Source organism: Thamnophis elegans, chromosome 2 (genome assembly GCF_009769535.1).
Source record: "Thamnophis elegans isolate rThaEle1 chromosome 2, rThaEle1.pri, whole genome shotgun sequence".
In the NCBI taxonomy this organism is placed as follows: Eukaryota; Metazoa; Chordata; class Lepidosauria; order Squamata; family Colubridae; genus Thamnophis; species Thamnophis elegans.
In genome coordinates this window covers 150832011-150845308 of record NC_045542.1, presented here as the reverse complement: position 1 = coordinate 150845308, position 13298 = coordinate 150832011, and the positions used below count along the sequence as shown (strand labels likewise).

The 13298-nt window shown below is 47.0% G+C and overlaps 1 protein-coding gene across 1 annotated transcript in view; it reads right to left on the bottom strand.

The window, feature by feature from the left end:
* The window catches only part of LOC116503837 (N(G),N(G)-dimethylarginine dimethylaminohydrolase 1-like), a 39718-nt gene extending 26836 nt beyond the window's left edge, over positions 1-12882 (bottom strand). The window contains exon 1 of the mRNA XM_032210501.1: positions 12488-12882. The gene's annotated coding sequence lies outside the window, so the exon portion shown is untranslated. The remainder of the gene's footprint in view (positions 1-12487) is intronic.
* Positions 12883-13298: the final 416 nt, after the last annotated feature.

Here is a 13298-nt window from a genome sequence, read left to right as displayed (position 1 = left end):
TAAGAAATGAATCTAGAGAATTTCAACCCTGCTTGGACATACCATATCCCAAAACAGTCAAACAGCTTTGATCGTTATCATGTACACCATAAAAGCCATGGTGGTGCAGTGGTTAGAGTGCAGTACTGCAGGCTACTTCTGCTGACTGCAGGCTGCCAGCAATTTGGTAAATCGACTCTCACCAGGCTCAAGGTTGACTCAGCCTTCCATCCTTCCAAGTGGGTAAAATGAGGACCCAGATTGGGGGCAACATGTGGACTCTGTAAGCCACTTAGAGATGGCTATAAAGCACTGTGAAGCGATATATAGTCTAAGTGCTATTGCTATTACCAGAATCGGATTCATTGGCGATCAGATCACAACCAGGGAACTGGAAATGATGGTAGCATGAAAGTCTCTTGTGGAAGCATTGCTAAATGCCTATGGAGATTCTCAATCATCCAGGTCACGGTTGCCCCAAAGCTGCTTTTTCAGGAGGCAACTGGGCTTTCTTGTTTTTTCTTTGAAGACGTTTCGCTTCTCATCCAAGTTGTCAATCAAGAGGACCTCGTGCAATTGCTCTACCAGGTTAGCAATAGCAATAGCAATAGCAGTTAGACTTTATACCGCTTCATAGGGCTTTCAGCCCTCTCTAAGCGGTTTACAGAGTCAGCATATTGCCCCCAACAATCCGGGTCCTCATTTCACCCACCTCGGAAGGAGGAAGGCTGAGTCAACCTTGAGCCGGTGAGATTGGAACTGCTGAACTGCAGATAGCAGTCAGCTGAATTGGCCTGCAGTACTGCAGCCTAACCACTGCGCCACCTCGGCTGTCCCAAGGTGTTTTTTAAGAGGCAACTGGACTTAGTTGTCACTTTTTTAAATTTGAAGACATTTCGCTTCTCATCCAAGAAGCTTCTTCAGCTCTGTCTGGATGGTAGGGAATGGAAGGATCCTTCCATTCTCCCACCATCCAGTCAGAGCTGAAGAAGCTTCTTGGATGAGAATGAAACATCATCAAAAAAACCCCAAGAAAGTCCTGTTGCCTCTTGAAAAAGCACCTTTGGGACAACCATGACTTGGATGACTGAGAATCTCCATTGAATTGTACCTCTGGTTTGTTTGTTTTTTCTTCCATTCGATGCTGTCCGATTCTTGGAGGCTACCTGGACAAGTTTTCTTGGCAAGGTTTTTTAGAAGTGGTTTGCCATTGCCTCATTCCTGAGGCTAAGCGAAAGTGGCTGGGCCAAGGTTCACCCTACTGCAGGGGTGTCAACTCATGGCCGCGGGCCAGAGTATCACACACTGGCCACCCACTGCCCAGTTTAACAAAGGGGTAGGGAAAGTCACGATACATCACGTGTTTGACACCTCTGCCCTACTGCCTTTGTGCCAAAGGAGGGATTCGAACACAGGGTCTCCCCGTTTCTAGCCCAGTGCTTGATTGCTCGGTTAAGAAAGGCCTTGTTGCTGACCTAACATTCCATAAGCACAAGCATATTTGACCCACTGCATATTTAGCCAAGCAAAAGGACAAGGATCAGCCATAATTCTCCTATTTGCTGTGTTAGGGTTAGGTCAACAAGGGAAAAATAAATAAGTCTTTGCCAGTATTAATGCTAAGGGAGAATTGCAAAAGGGAGCGTTTCTCAGCCTTCGGTAGGACAAGCTCTCTTTTGTTCAACCCAGAAATCAGAATGCTTTGTTAGCAGGCAAAATATGTGGTGCTTCCTACGAGGTGTGGCACACACTCACACCCCCCACCAAATGAGGGAACGCTGTGAAAATTACCCTCAAACACGCGTTTCACATGGAGAGTGCTACACTTGCAAAATACATTCAGTTTTGGTCGCCACGATGTAGAAAAGATGTGAAGACTCTAGAAGAGTGCAGAGAAGAGCAACAAGAGGATTAGGGGACTGGAGACTAAAACATATGAGGAAAAGTTGCAGGAACTGGGTATGTCTAGTTTAATAGAAAGAAGGACTAGGGGAGACATGATAGCAGTGTTCCAATATCTCAGGGTTGCCACAAAAGAGGGAGTCAAACTATTCTCCAAAGCACCTGAGGGCGAACAAGAAGCAATGGGTGGAAACTAATCAAGGAGAGAAGCAACTTAGAACTGAGAGAAATTTCCTGACAGTTAGAACATTAATCAGTGGAACAGCTTGCCTCCAGAAGTCGTGAATGCCCCAACACTGGAAGTCTCTAAGAAGATGTTGGATAGCCATTTGTCTGAAGTGGTGTAGGGTTTCCTGCCTAGGCAGGGGTTTGGACTAGAAGACCTCCAAGGTCCCTTCCAACTCTGCTATTATATTATATTGTATTGTATTGTATTGCATTAAAATGCTTTTATGAGGTTAGTCACAAGTCAAATCCAGGCAATCGTGCCAGGGTTTTGTTTTTTTAAAAAAAACCTTTTGACCCACTTAAAAGATACCTATTAAAAAGAGACAGCTTGATATATATATTTTTTCTGTCCCCATAAAAATAACTAGAAGCACGTCTGTTTTAAAAGATGACACGTGTCTCGTAGAAAGAGGAGATCAGCTGGGACTCGGGAGGCAGAGAATAGATGGGGGCGGGGCCAGCCAGAGGTGGTATTTACTGGTTCTCCGAACTACTCAAAATTTCCGCTATTGGTTCTCCAGAACTGGTCAGAACCTGCTGGATACCACCTCTGCTCTGCTCTCTGTGTTGGTCACCATTGCAGCAAGCCATGGTTTGCATGGTCTTTGTGAGCTAAATAGACTATAATCAGCAGGATTTTCACTAAGCCGGGTTTAACAAACCATAGTTGGTGTATTCACACAGCTCCTTTGGAGGGACGATGGAATAATCTGTTTCAAATGCAGGGATAAAATGCTAGATGAGAAAGCCATGGTCCTGTTATGACAGTGGCCTCAACCAGGGACTGGTTCCATGGAGAAAGTTTTTCCCGCAGACCGGAGGAGCCGTGGTTTTGTGTGCTGCCTGCATGGATGGGTCTTCACTTGTTTGCATGACTTGGTTTCTGGCTGCGGCCCAGGATCGGTCCACGGACCGGAGGTTGGGAACCCCTGTGTTATGTCGTCTGTAGCTTTGCCCAAGCACCTAGATTTTCTAGTTTTAGAAACATAGCAAAGGTGCCAGCGTGAGCTTCGACACGCAGTTGAATCTTTGCATGTTTCTGTTCAGTTTGGACTCTGTTTTATAGTGCGGAGCAGAAATGCCATGTTTACATGCTGATCCCCAGTGGAAGAAATCTGTACAAAGGAACCAAATTCACCCCAAAGTAGCTTGCACCCATTTTCAGCAAGACCCAACCACAGGAGAGAGCTTGTAACGCTGTAACCATGCCTCCTTCCTTATCTAGTTCAGACAGTCCTCAATTTACGACCGTAATGAAGCCAGGTCCTATGGACCCATGGTACGTGGGGCATCACATGGCTAAACTAGCTTTGCAACCTTTTTTCAGTGGTCATAAACATCCATTTGTGAGTTCGATCCTAGGTAGAGCACGTATTTTCTCTCTCTGGGCACAATGAGAATATATCTGTTGAACAAAGCTCCGCATTGGTGACAGGAAGGGCATCCGGCCATTAAACACTCTGCTACCTCCATTCAATTGCCTGGACTCCACCCCGCAAAGGAATATAGGGTCGTTAAATAATGATGATAAACATCAACGTTCTGCAAAAACATCATAAATCATGGTCTTATGACCATGCTACTATAAGCTGCCATAAACGTGGTCTGGTTTCTGAGCACCCAAAATGCAGTCAGAACTTTGCAATCAGTTCATGACTGGGTGGGGGAGGGATCCGTCGTAACTCTGAACAGTCATTTTAGCAATCAGTCATATGTCAAGGACTACCTGGACACCAATCAAGTAATGGATCAAAGAGAAGGGCCAGAAAAGTACATCTCTACCAGCAGAAGAAAATACGTATAGCTCAGGTTGAACTGTGGAATTCTTGGTGCAAGCAAAACAACTAAACTCGGAGAGCAGGAAGGATTTTGAACTAAGGTTGATGGAAGATTTTGATCTAAGGTTCAACGTGATGCTCCACCAGAAAATCCCCACTGAAAACAAACAAGCAAACAAAAAAACTGTTGGACTGAGTTTAAGAAACAAGTTTGGGATAAGCTTGTAACAAATCCAGACAAGTCCAGAAATCAGATGAAGATTTTGACCTAAGGTTCAAACATGTTCTACCTCGGTATCTCAAAGAGGGCCTTGTCACAGATGGATAGCATACGAATCTATTAAGTAAATGAATATTAAATTTCCCACAAGGCTCCAGAAGGGGCTGGGGTCAAAGGCCACACTAAACCAGGATCAGTAACCACACTTGAAGAGATTCCCTAGGTTCGACCCCTGTTCTTTAGCTGTTCCCTTCGTCTGGCAACTCTGCGCATGCGCACACTGGGAACAGGCTCCAGCTGTTCCTCTGCCTCACTGATGTCTGACTCTGAAGGCACTGATAACTGGCATACGGCTCTGGCCCCCTTCCTGCCTCCGACACAGAGCCCTCCTCAGAGCCTTCCCGAGACTCTAGGACTGGCCCATGTGCAGTAGGGTTAGATCAAAGAGGAATGTTCCAGGTCCCATTCATCAGAGAATGTCATCTGATTTGTGTCGATGCCTGCTCTCTGGAACCCCACATGCCTCTAGTTAGCTTCAACCTTGCTGGCTTTTCATAAAGTCTTCCAAATGTGGCTGTTTTCCCAAACTTGGGGGTGTTGGATATAATGGGGCCTGCAAGATGGATACGTTATTTATGAGGACTTGGCTACCCTGATGTATACTTAGCAGTTGTTTCATTGCATTTGAGTTTTTAACCCTGTATTAGCTGCCCAGAGTCCCTGTTGCAATGGGGGAAGCCGTACAAATTGACATAAGGAAATAAATCAGCAAGCGCAACGTAGCAGTGAAATAAGACCAAAAAAATGCCTATAGCCACATAAGGCTCAAAGTTAGGGAGGAGAAATTGATTCTCTCCCAAATGCATTGATATACAGATAGGGTTAAAAAAAAAAAAGAATGTTTTCAATTCATGTGGGAGATTAGAGGCGGAAGCCCCCAGAAATGGCCTCCTAAGGCTAATGGCCCTTATCTCGGTCTCGTGAGTCCCTTGCAGACAAAACACAGTCACAAAAGAACTTGCTCTGCAATTCAGCTGTTTTGGCAAAAGAACCGATTCATTGCAAAGGGAAAAAAACCTTTTGGGCCCAGGAATCCTGGCATCTCCGCAGGCCTGCACACCGCCCACACCTGCATGCAACACACATTTTCCTCGTGCAAGCTGAACTATGGAAGTCACCAACGGAGGTCAGCAGGGTCGGCATGGTGGTCCCTGTGCAGCTGAACTATTTGGAAAAGGAAACTGGGCCTCATGGAGCAGAAAGAATTCTGGCTAAAGGGAGCAGCCAGGATGTACTACTAAGGCAGGGGGGAAAATTGCCATATATATATTTCTCTTTAAAGTTTATGGTCGAGGAAGAGGGAGACGGAGAAGATCCAGAAGTAAAGAAGACAACAGGATGAGCAAACTCAAACACAGAGAACCACCCATCCATGAGAACCTCTGTAGAATAAGATAAGATGGATGTTTGGGAACAAGAACCCCAAAAATGTCCCCACATCTCTCAGAGAATCTCATGCAGGAAAGTCTGGGATATGATAACGTCAGGCAAGTTCTGAGAATGTTAAGCAATCTTGTGGCTTATAAAGGAGGTAGAAGGTGAAGGAGAAACTTCCTCCCACTGAGTTTATCCAGCTGTTATCCATTCAACCAAGATTGGGGAAAGAAACCATAACCCATGGAAGGTACAATCATGGGGCTGGAAGGGGTCTCAGAGCAGTGGTGGGATCCTGCTGGTTTAACAACTGGTTCAGTGATCATGTGCTGCACGCACGCATGCTGCACGCATGCACGCATGCATCTGCACGCATGCACGCATGCTCCACATACGCATACACCTGATACATGCTACATATGTGTGCACAGTTTTAATAAAACTTACCTTCCACGTTACTTTTTAGGGAGTAACACAGCGGAGGCGCGGCAATCTGCTTTGCTGTGCGAATCAGCTAAGTGGATATAGGTAAGTGTTGTGGCCCAGCAGGATCCGTTGAGCTGCTGATGGACTCGGATAGCGAGGAACCATATGAGTCTGCCCTGGAGGACCCTGGGCAGGGTTCAGACTCAGAGCAGGGACCAGAGAGGCTGGTTAGCCACCAGGAGGCACCTGAGATATGGAGCAGTGGGGAGGATCAAAGGGAGTTTGTCCCTGATGCTAGATTGAGAAGGGCTGAGAAACGGAAGCAGCAACTCCGTAGGCAGACTCACAGAAGATGATTAAGCACAGGTGGTTGTGGATTGGCCCCTCCCAAGAGATTATAGGTGAGGTTGGGAGGGGACATTTGCAGGAAACAACCGTTCGAATTAGTAGTTAAGAAAATCTATCTGTGTATTCTAGCAGCGTCTGTTCGTTTGAACTATCTGGGTTGCTGCAGAGATACTCTATTGAACGTGAGTTGCCTGGGCCCTCAGCCAAAGGATCTGTTATCTCAGTAAATTAAACAGTGGCAAAAAGCCAAGCCTGTGTTTGGTTTATTCACAGGCCGGGGGGTCAGAACAGATAAGTAACGTGCAGGGGCAGGCAGGCCCCCTGATCATCGGAGCGAACCGGTTTGCCCGAACCGGTCCGAACAGGCTGAATCCCACCGCTGCCTCAGAGGCCTTGTAGTGTTCAACCTCCAGCTCAAAGCAGGAAACCTTACACCATCCCGTTCAAATGACTGTCCAGCCTATTTTTGACAAACTCCAGTGATGGAGCACCCACAACTCCAGGAGATGAACTATTCCACCGATAAATTGTTCTCGCTGTCACTCAAATGTCTCCTTCCTTCTAGGTTGGATGCGCAGATGACCAGGTTACCCTAACCCCCAATGGCAAGAAAAAGATCTCTGGTCAGGATTTTTAAGGTGAATGGAATCATCTTGATGCCAGGAGAACATTGGAGCCAACTCTGCCCTGATTTTTCTCTCCTTGGTGTGATTCCAAGTTATACATAACACAGAAACAGAAAAACATCCCCCTGTGACAAGAATTGCCTTCCAATCATGTCTGCGCATTAGAAATCAACTTCAGGGCTCCTTCTCCAGTGCCAGCAATTAGGATTGTACCTGTTGTGGTCCGCCAGCAACCAGCAGAGCTGGCAGCAGATTCAGACAGTGAGGAGATTGGGGAGGAACATGGGCCAGTCCTGGAGTCTGGGGAAGGCTCTACTGATGAGGGCTCTGCATCGGAGGTAGAAAGGGGGCCAGAGCCGTAGGCCAGTTGTCAGCTGCCTTCAGAGTCAGACATCAGTGAGGCAGAGGAACAGCTGGAGCCTGTTCCCAGTGTGCGCATGCACAGAGTTGCCAGACGAAGGGAACAGCTAAAGAACAGGGGTCGACTTGGGAGTAAGGCCACAGGTGGACGATGAATGGCCCCCCCAGAGGAAATAAAAGAGAGCGAAAGGGAGTGAAGTTTGCAGGAGACAGTTCACTTAATTGATTCGTGACTCTCAGAGACTCCTTGTCAAGTTTTGCAGATATCAGCCTGGCAGCTCTCCAAGTCAGATAAGGTCTCTGACTGTAAATCCTCCCTGGAAAGACTTTACTGGATGTCAATGAATAAATAATTAATTATAATAAATTAATAAAAGGGTTTTGTTGGGACCAGGAGTTTGTTTCATGCTCTTGGGAAGCCTAGGTCAGAACTGTACCAATATTATGGACTCTGCGGGGTTTTCCCAGTGATGGCCCCATGTTTTTGCAACTCTAAGATTTAGGAGGTCCTTAAACACTCTTCTTTTCAAGACTCCCTTCAATGGATTCTCCTTTTAGCAGAAATGTTTCTTATTTCCAGGCATTTTTGCAGATATGAAATGAATACACTTCTTTGGCAGGTCTTCCCAATTTCCTTTGGGAAAACCCAGCCCCTTCCTTCTCTTCCATAAGCATAGAACAGGGGTGGGGAACAATGGCCCTTGTATAACCTGCGGACTTCAACTCCCAGAATTCCTGAGGCAACCATGCTTGTCTCAGGAATTCTGGGAGTTGAAGTCCACAAGTCATGAAAGGCTCATTGTTTCCCATCTCTGGCATAGAATGGTGAAGTGCAAGCCCAAAGGACTCTCTGGGAGGCAGACCCTTAGTCTTCTCTCTGTTGATAAGGAACGTAAGAAGGCAAGTCAGTGACCCAGCAAGAGCATATGAGTCTGTCTTACCCATAAGCCTCTTTTAGTCCAACCACTTTGAGTGGGAAAGAGCTCAGGGCTTATTCCCACGTCCCATGTAAATCACCATTTAACCTTCATGCTCCAGAGATACCAATAGGCTGGTTGCCGTTATTACTGCTGATGTTAACAATTGGACTCCTTTATCACCAAATGCGGAACAGTCAGGTAAGTTTATCAAGACAGTTTTTCTAATCAACCACGAGGTGATTCCAGGCCAGCCGCGCTGGACATACATATGAAGATTCACTTCTATCCCAACAGGAATCATAAAACACAGATGCATCAAGAGGAGCAAAAGGCTACAGAGCTGAAATGAAATGAGAAAAAGTCCTCTAGGCAGAGCATAAACCTTGTCAAGGAAAAAGATATGTATTGTTTCCTTTCCTTTCCTTTACTGCACGTTGTTTCAATCCACAGTCCAATTTCTTCCCTCTCTGCAAAGAAAAAACGATGAAATTCATAGCCAGGGAATTCTTTCCTTCCTTTTGGTCTGGTTTGGTCATGGGAAGGGAAGCAGATTGGCCATGTGGGATCAGAAATAATCAACTTTGGACACTGAATGTTTAAGAGGAAGAAAGAAGAAGAAAGAAAGAAAGAAAGAAAGAAGAAAGAAAGAAAGAAAGAAAGAAAGAAAGAAGAAGAAAAAAAGAGGGGGAGGGAGGAAAAGGGGGGCAAGAGGGGAAAAAGAAAGGAAAGAAAAAGGAAGAGAAAGAGAATGAAAAGAGAAAGAAAGAAAGAAGAAAGAAAAAAGAAAATTACAAGAAAGAGAAAGAAAGCAAGAAAGAAAGAAAAAGCAGAAAGAGAGAGAAAAAAGAAAGAAAGCAGGAGAAAAGAAAGAAAGAAAGACAGACAGACAGAAAGAAAGAAAGAAAGAAAGAAAGGAGGGAGGAATTGCACTTAAAGCACATATAAGATCTTACATTGCATCCACTTCGACATTTTAATTCAACAATCAAGACTTCACTGTAGAGGCCAACTCCAAAGGTTCCGTTGAGCCCAAACCAAAGGACTGATTTATGGCTTGTTTATGCTTCATCATCTTTGTAGGTTTTCCCACCCCACATTTTAACCTCATTATGAATGTAGGAGATACAGTGAACCCAGAAATCCCTTCAAAGCCCATCCAGCAAGTTCCTATGCTGAGTGGGGGCTAAAATTCTGGATCCGTCCATGACTCTTTTTTATCTCCAGACAATAGGATTACCAAACCTGCTGATTCAAGTGGTCAGAGTTACAGTCGATGCTACTGGATTGGCACCAGGTTTGGGGGGTGGGGAGAACCCGAGCAGCTCTCTCGGTGACAATTCAGTTTGCACAGAGCAGTTCAGGTTCGTCTTAATACTTCCCATCCCACTTTTTCTTCCAACTTTGAACACCGAAAGCAAACAATGCAATCATGCCAAAATAACAATGGCAGCGAGATCAATTCCCTATAACTAAATCCCACAACAGACTACTAGTGAAAAGGCCTCTATTACCATTAATCCAGATGTCCCATTGCCACCACCCGAAAACCCTTCTGTTAAGAAGGACGTGGCCTCCATGATAGAAACTCAGTCGTGGTACAAATGCACGGGAAATTAAAATCAACTTCATACCATTCCACGACTCCAGCAAATAGTACTGAAACAAAGATGCAGCACACCCTATAATCAAGAACAGACTGCCTTAATGCTTTCCGCTCCAGAAAGCAGCCTGTGTAGCTAAGATGACAGGATACACCCTTGAAGTGAAAAAGTTCATCCTCGACAGCCAAGAAAGAAACACTGGAACTGGAATCCCACATATACAAGGCCAGCTTCACCCTTTTACAATGGTGTGTGTCCAGCTTCATTTTGGCAGATGTGTGAACTTGGCCACTAACTTTTCTTGCTGTTTCCGATGACGATGGAAAGTAAATCTGGGACCCTTGCAGAGCATTAAGTCTCTTAAACACTCTTTGGCCATCAAGCTAGCTTTTGGACCGTCTCCACAAGTATGGTTTGCTTCTTTTGCCTGGTCCTAGCCATGATTGTTACACTTTGCTAACTTCTTTAAGGATTAACACCAATCCGTTGCCATCTGCAGCTACAGACTCCTCCTCCTTGTCCTCTTCCAGGTTGACACATTCAAGAGACCCACCACAATTCTGGGACATCCTCATACCCCGGCCAAATGTAAATCCAGTTCTTCCTCCTCAGAGATATCCAGCAAGTCCTTCCCCCAAATATATATTAGTTTGTGCTTGGACGATTTCAGAGTCCTAATGAATTGAGGGTTGGATGGACAACTGCTAGAACAGCTCTTCCTTAGATGACTTCAAAGATACTGAACCACAATTTTCATCACACACCCCTCCCAACCTTGGCTGGGAAAATGACAGCTGAGATCCAAGATATCTGGAGAACACTGGTGGAAAAGGCCTAGTTAGGACCAGAAGAGAAAAGTGGCCAAGGAGCCAACACCCTAATTTGTGAATTGGGGTAGGTCTAGTCTGATGAAAAGAAGGACTAGGGGAGGCATGATAGCAGTGTTCCAATATCTCAGGGGTTGCCACAAAGAAGAGGGAGTCAAGCTATTCTCCAAAGCACCTGAGGGTAGGACAAGAAGGAATGGGTGGAAACTAATCAAGGAGAGAAGCAACTAAAGAGAATTTCCTGACAGTGAGAACAATTAATCAGTGGAACAACTTGCCTCTAGAAGTTGTGAATGCTCCAACACTGAAACTGTTTAAGAGTGTTGGATAGCCATTTGTCTGAAGTGGTGTAGGATTTCTGCCTACGCAGGACTAGAAGACCTTCAAGGTCCCTTCCAACTCTGTTATTCTTTTATTACCCCTGAACTTCTGTTGGGCTTCTTCTGATGCATCCCTGATGAAAAAGACATCACCACATGTCCCACCTTGAGTGGTCCTCTAACTCCTCTCCTGTCCCCATCACTCAGCTCAATCTCCCCTCTCCTGCCCCAGGAAGAAATGCACTCTTTTTCTGCCAAGCAGACAAATAAGACCTTCAAGACTCAACTTCCATCCCACCAGGGCTGACATCTCCAGATCACTCCTTTTTCTTAAAACCAATCAATCAGAATGGAGCTGGAGGGGATCTTGGAGGTCTTCTAGCCCCCTACTCAAGCAGGAGACCCTGTACCACTTCAGACAGGTGGGTGTCTAGTCTCTTTTGAAATTCCAGTGATGAAGCATCCACAACTTCTGGAGGCAAGCTATTCCACTGGTTAATTGGTTAATTAGCTGATTAATTCTGCTGGTTAATCACCCACCAACAGGTCACTTCAGTTCTGACCTGCTTGCCCCTACCAGTTCAATCAGAGCTGGAAGGGACCTTGGAGGTGTTCTAGTCCAACCCCCTGCTCAAGCAGGAAACCCTATACCATTTCAGACAAGTGACTGTCCCGTTTCTTCTTAAACACCTCCAATGATGAAGCTCCTACAACTTCTGAAGGCAAAGCTGTTCCACTGGTTGTCCCTCCCTGTTTAGGAAGCTTCTCCTCAATTCCATGTTGCTTCTCTCCTTGATTAGTTTCCCTCCATTGTTCTTCTCCTGCCTTCTGGTGCTTTGGAAAATAAGTTGACCCCCCATCTTCTTTGTGGCAGCCTTTCAAACACTGGAAGACTGCTATCTTGTCCTCACCCTAGTCCTTCTTTTCCCTAGACTAGACAAACCCAGTTCCTGCAACCGTTCTTCCTATGTTTTAGCCTCCAGGCCTTTAAATCATCTAGTTGCTCTTCTCTGGCACTTTTTTCCAAAGTTCTCAACCTCTTTTTTGTGTGTGTTTGATACCGTGGTGACCCCAAAACTGGATCCAGGATTCCAGGTGTGTTCTTATACTAAGGCTTTGTACAGCGGTAACTCCTACTTGGAGTGATTTTGATTCTATATGCCTCTGTTTATGCAACCAAGGGCTGTTCGTAGCAATTCCTCCCTCCCCGGAGTGAAGCACGCCCTCCCCCTCTTAAGCCCTTGCAAGACTCGCCCCGCTGCGCGTCTCCCCATGGCCCCAAATCTCTCCTCGAGGAGATCCAAGAAGATCACCTCTCTCCCCAGCCCGGACCAGAGGAAATCAACCCTTCTCCAAGCCGACCTGCTCGCCTGGGGGGGGGGGGGGGGAGAGCCGCGGAGTCGGAGATCCCTGCCCCACCCACTCACTCCACTCCTTACATCGTCCCTCCCGCGCCACTCACCCTTCCCCTCCCGCAGGACCCGGCCGGCCAGCCCCGCCACTCCCCCCATCTCTTACCGCTCCTTCGGCGAGTCCATTCACTGGAAAGTCCCGTCTCTCCCTTTTTTTCTCTTTCTTCTTCTCCTCGCCGGCGACTCCAGAGAAAGGGACCGAGGAGAGTAAGGAGGATTCCCACGCGAGGACTCCCCTTCCTGAGCTCTGATCCTTCTTTCTGTCCGGACCAGAGCACCCGCGCCCGCGCCGCCCGTCTGTCCCTTCAGCAGCCTGGCGGACGCTGGGCAGCGGGGAACGGCCGGCCGGGAGGGCGGGATCAACCCAGACGCTCAGCCCCCTTTCCCCCCCAACTCCTCTTTCTCAAAGCAGGCGGAGCGGGGGGGGGGCTCTGGACGCGCGCGGGAGGGAGAGGGGGGAGACGGTGGGTCGGGAGCTCATTGTCTGGAGGCTGGGGGCTGGGAGGGGCTGGGGCTCCGGCAAGCCCCTCCCTTTTCCCCACAGGGCTGGTTCCAAAGCAAAACACCCGCCCCACTCCCACTTCCAGGCGTCGGTCCAAGAATGGATGCCTCTCGCGACGTGGGAAAAGCGAGAAAAGGCGTTTTCCCTTCGCGGAAGGGGAGAGCGCGGCAGGAGCGGATCCCCCACGAAAAGAAAGAATCTGTTTGGAATCTGGGAGAAGTGTGGGAGGAAGGGATCGTCCTCGGGTGGGGTCGCGGGCTCGGGGTCTCCTAGGAAAGCGGGGCCGGCAAAACCACGATTCTTAAAAATTAAATGAAAAAAAGTTTCTAGCCCGCATTGGGGCTTTAAAAAAAAAAGGACGTCTGAACGAAGCGGTGCAATGGGACGGGAGCTCTTTACGGAAGATCCCTTGAGA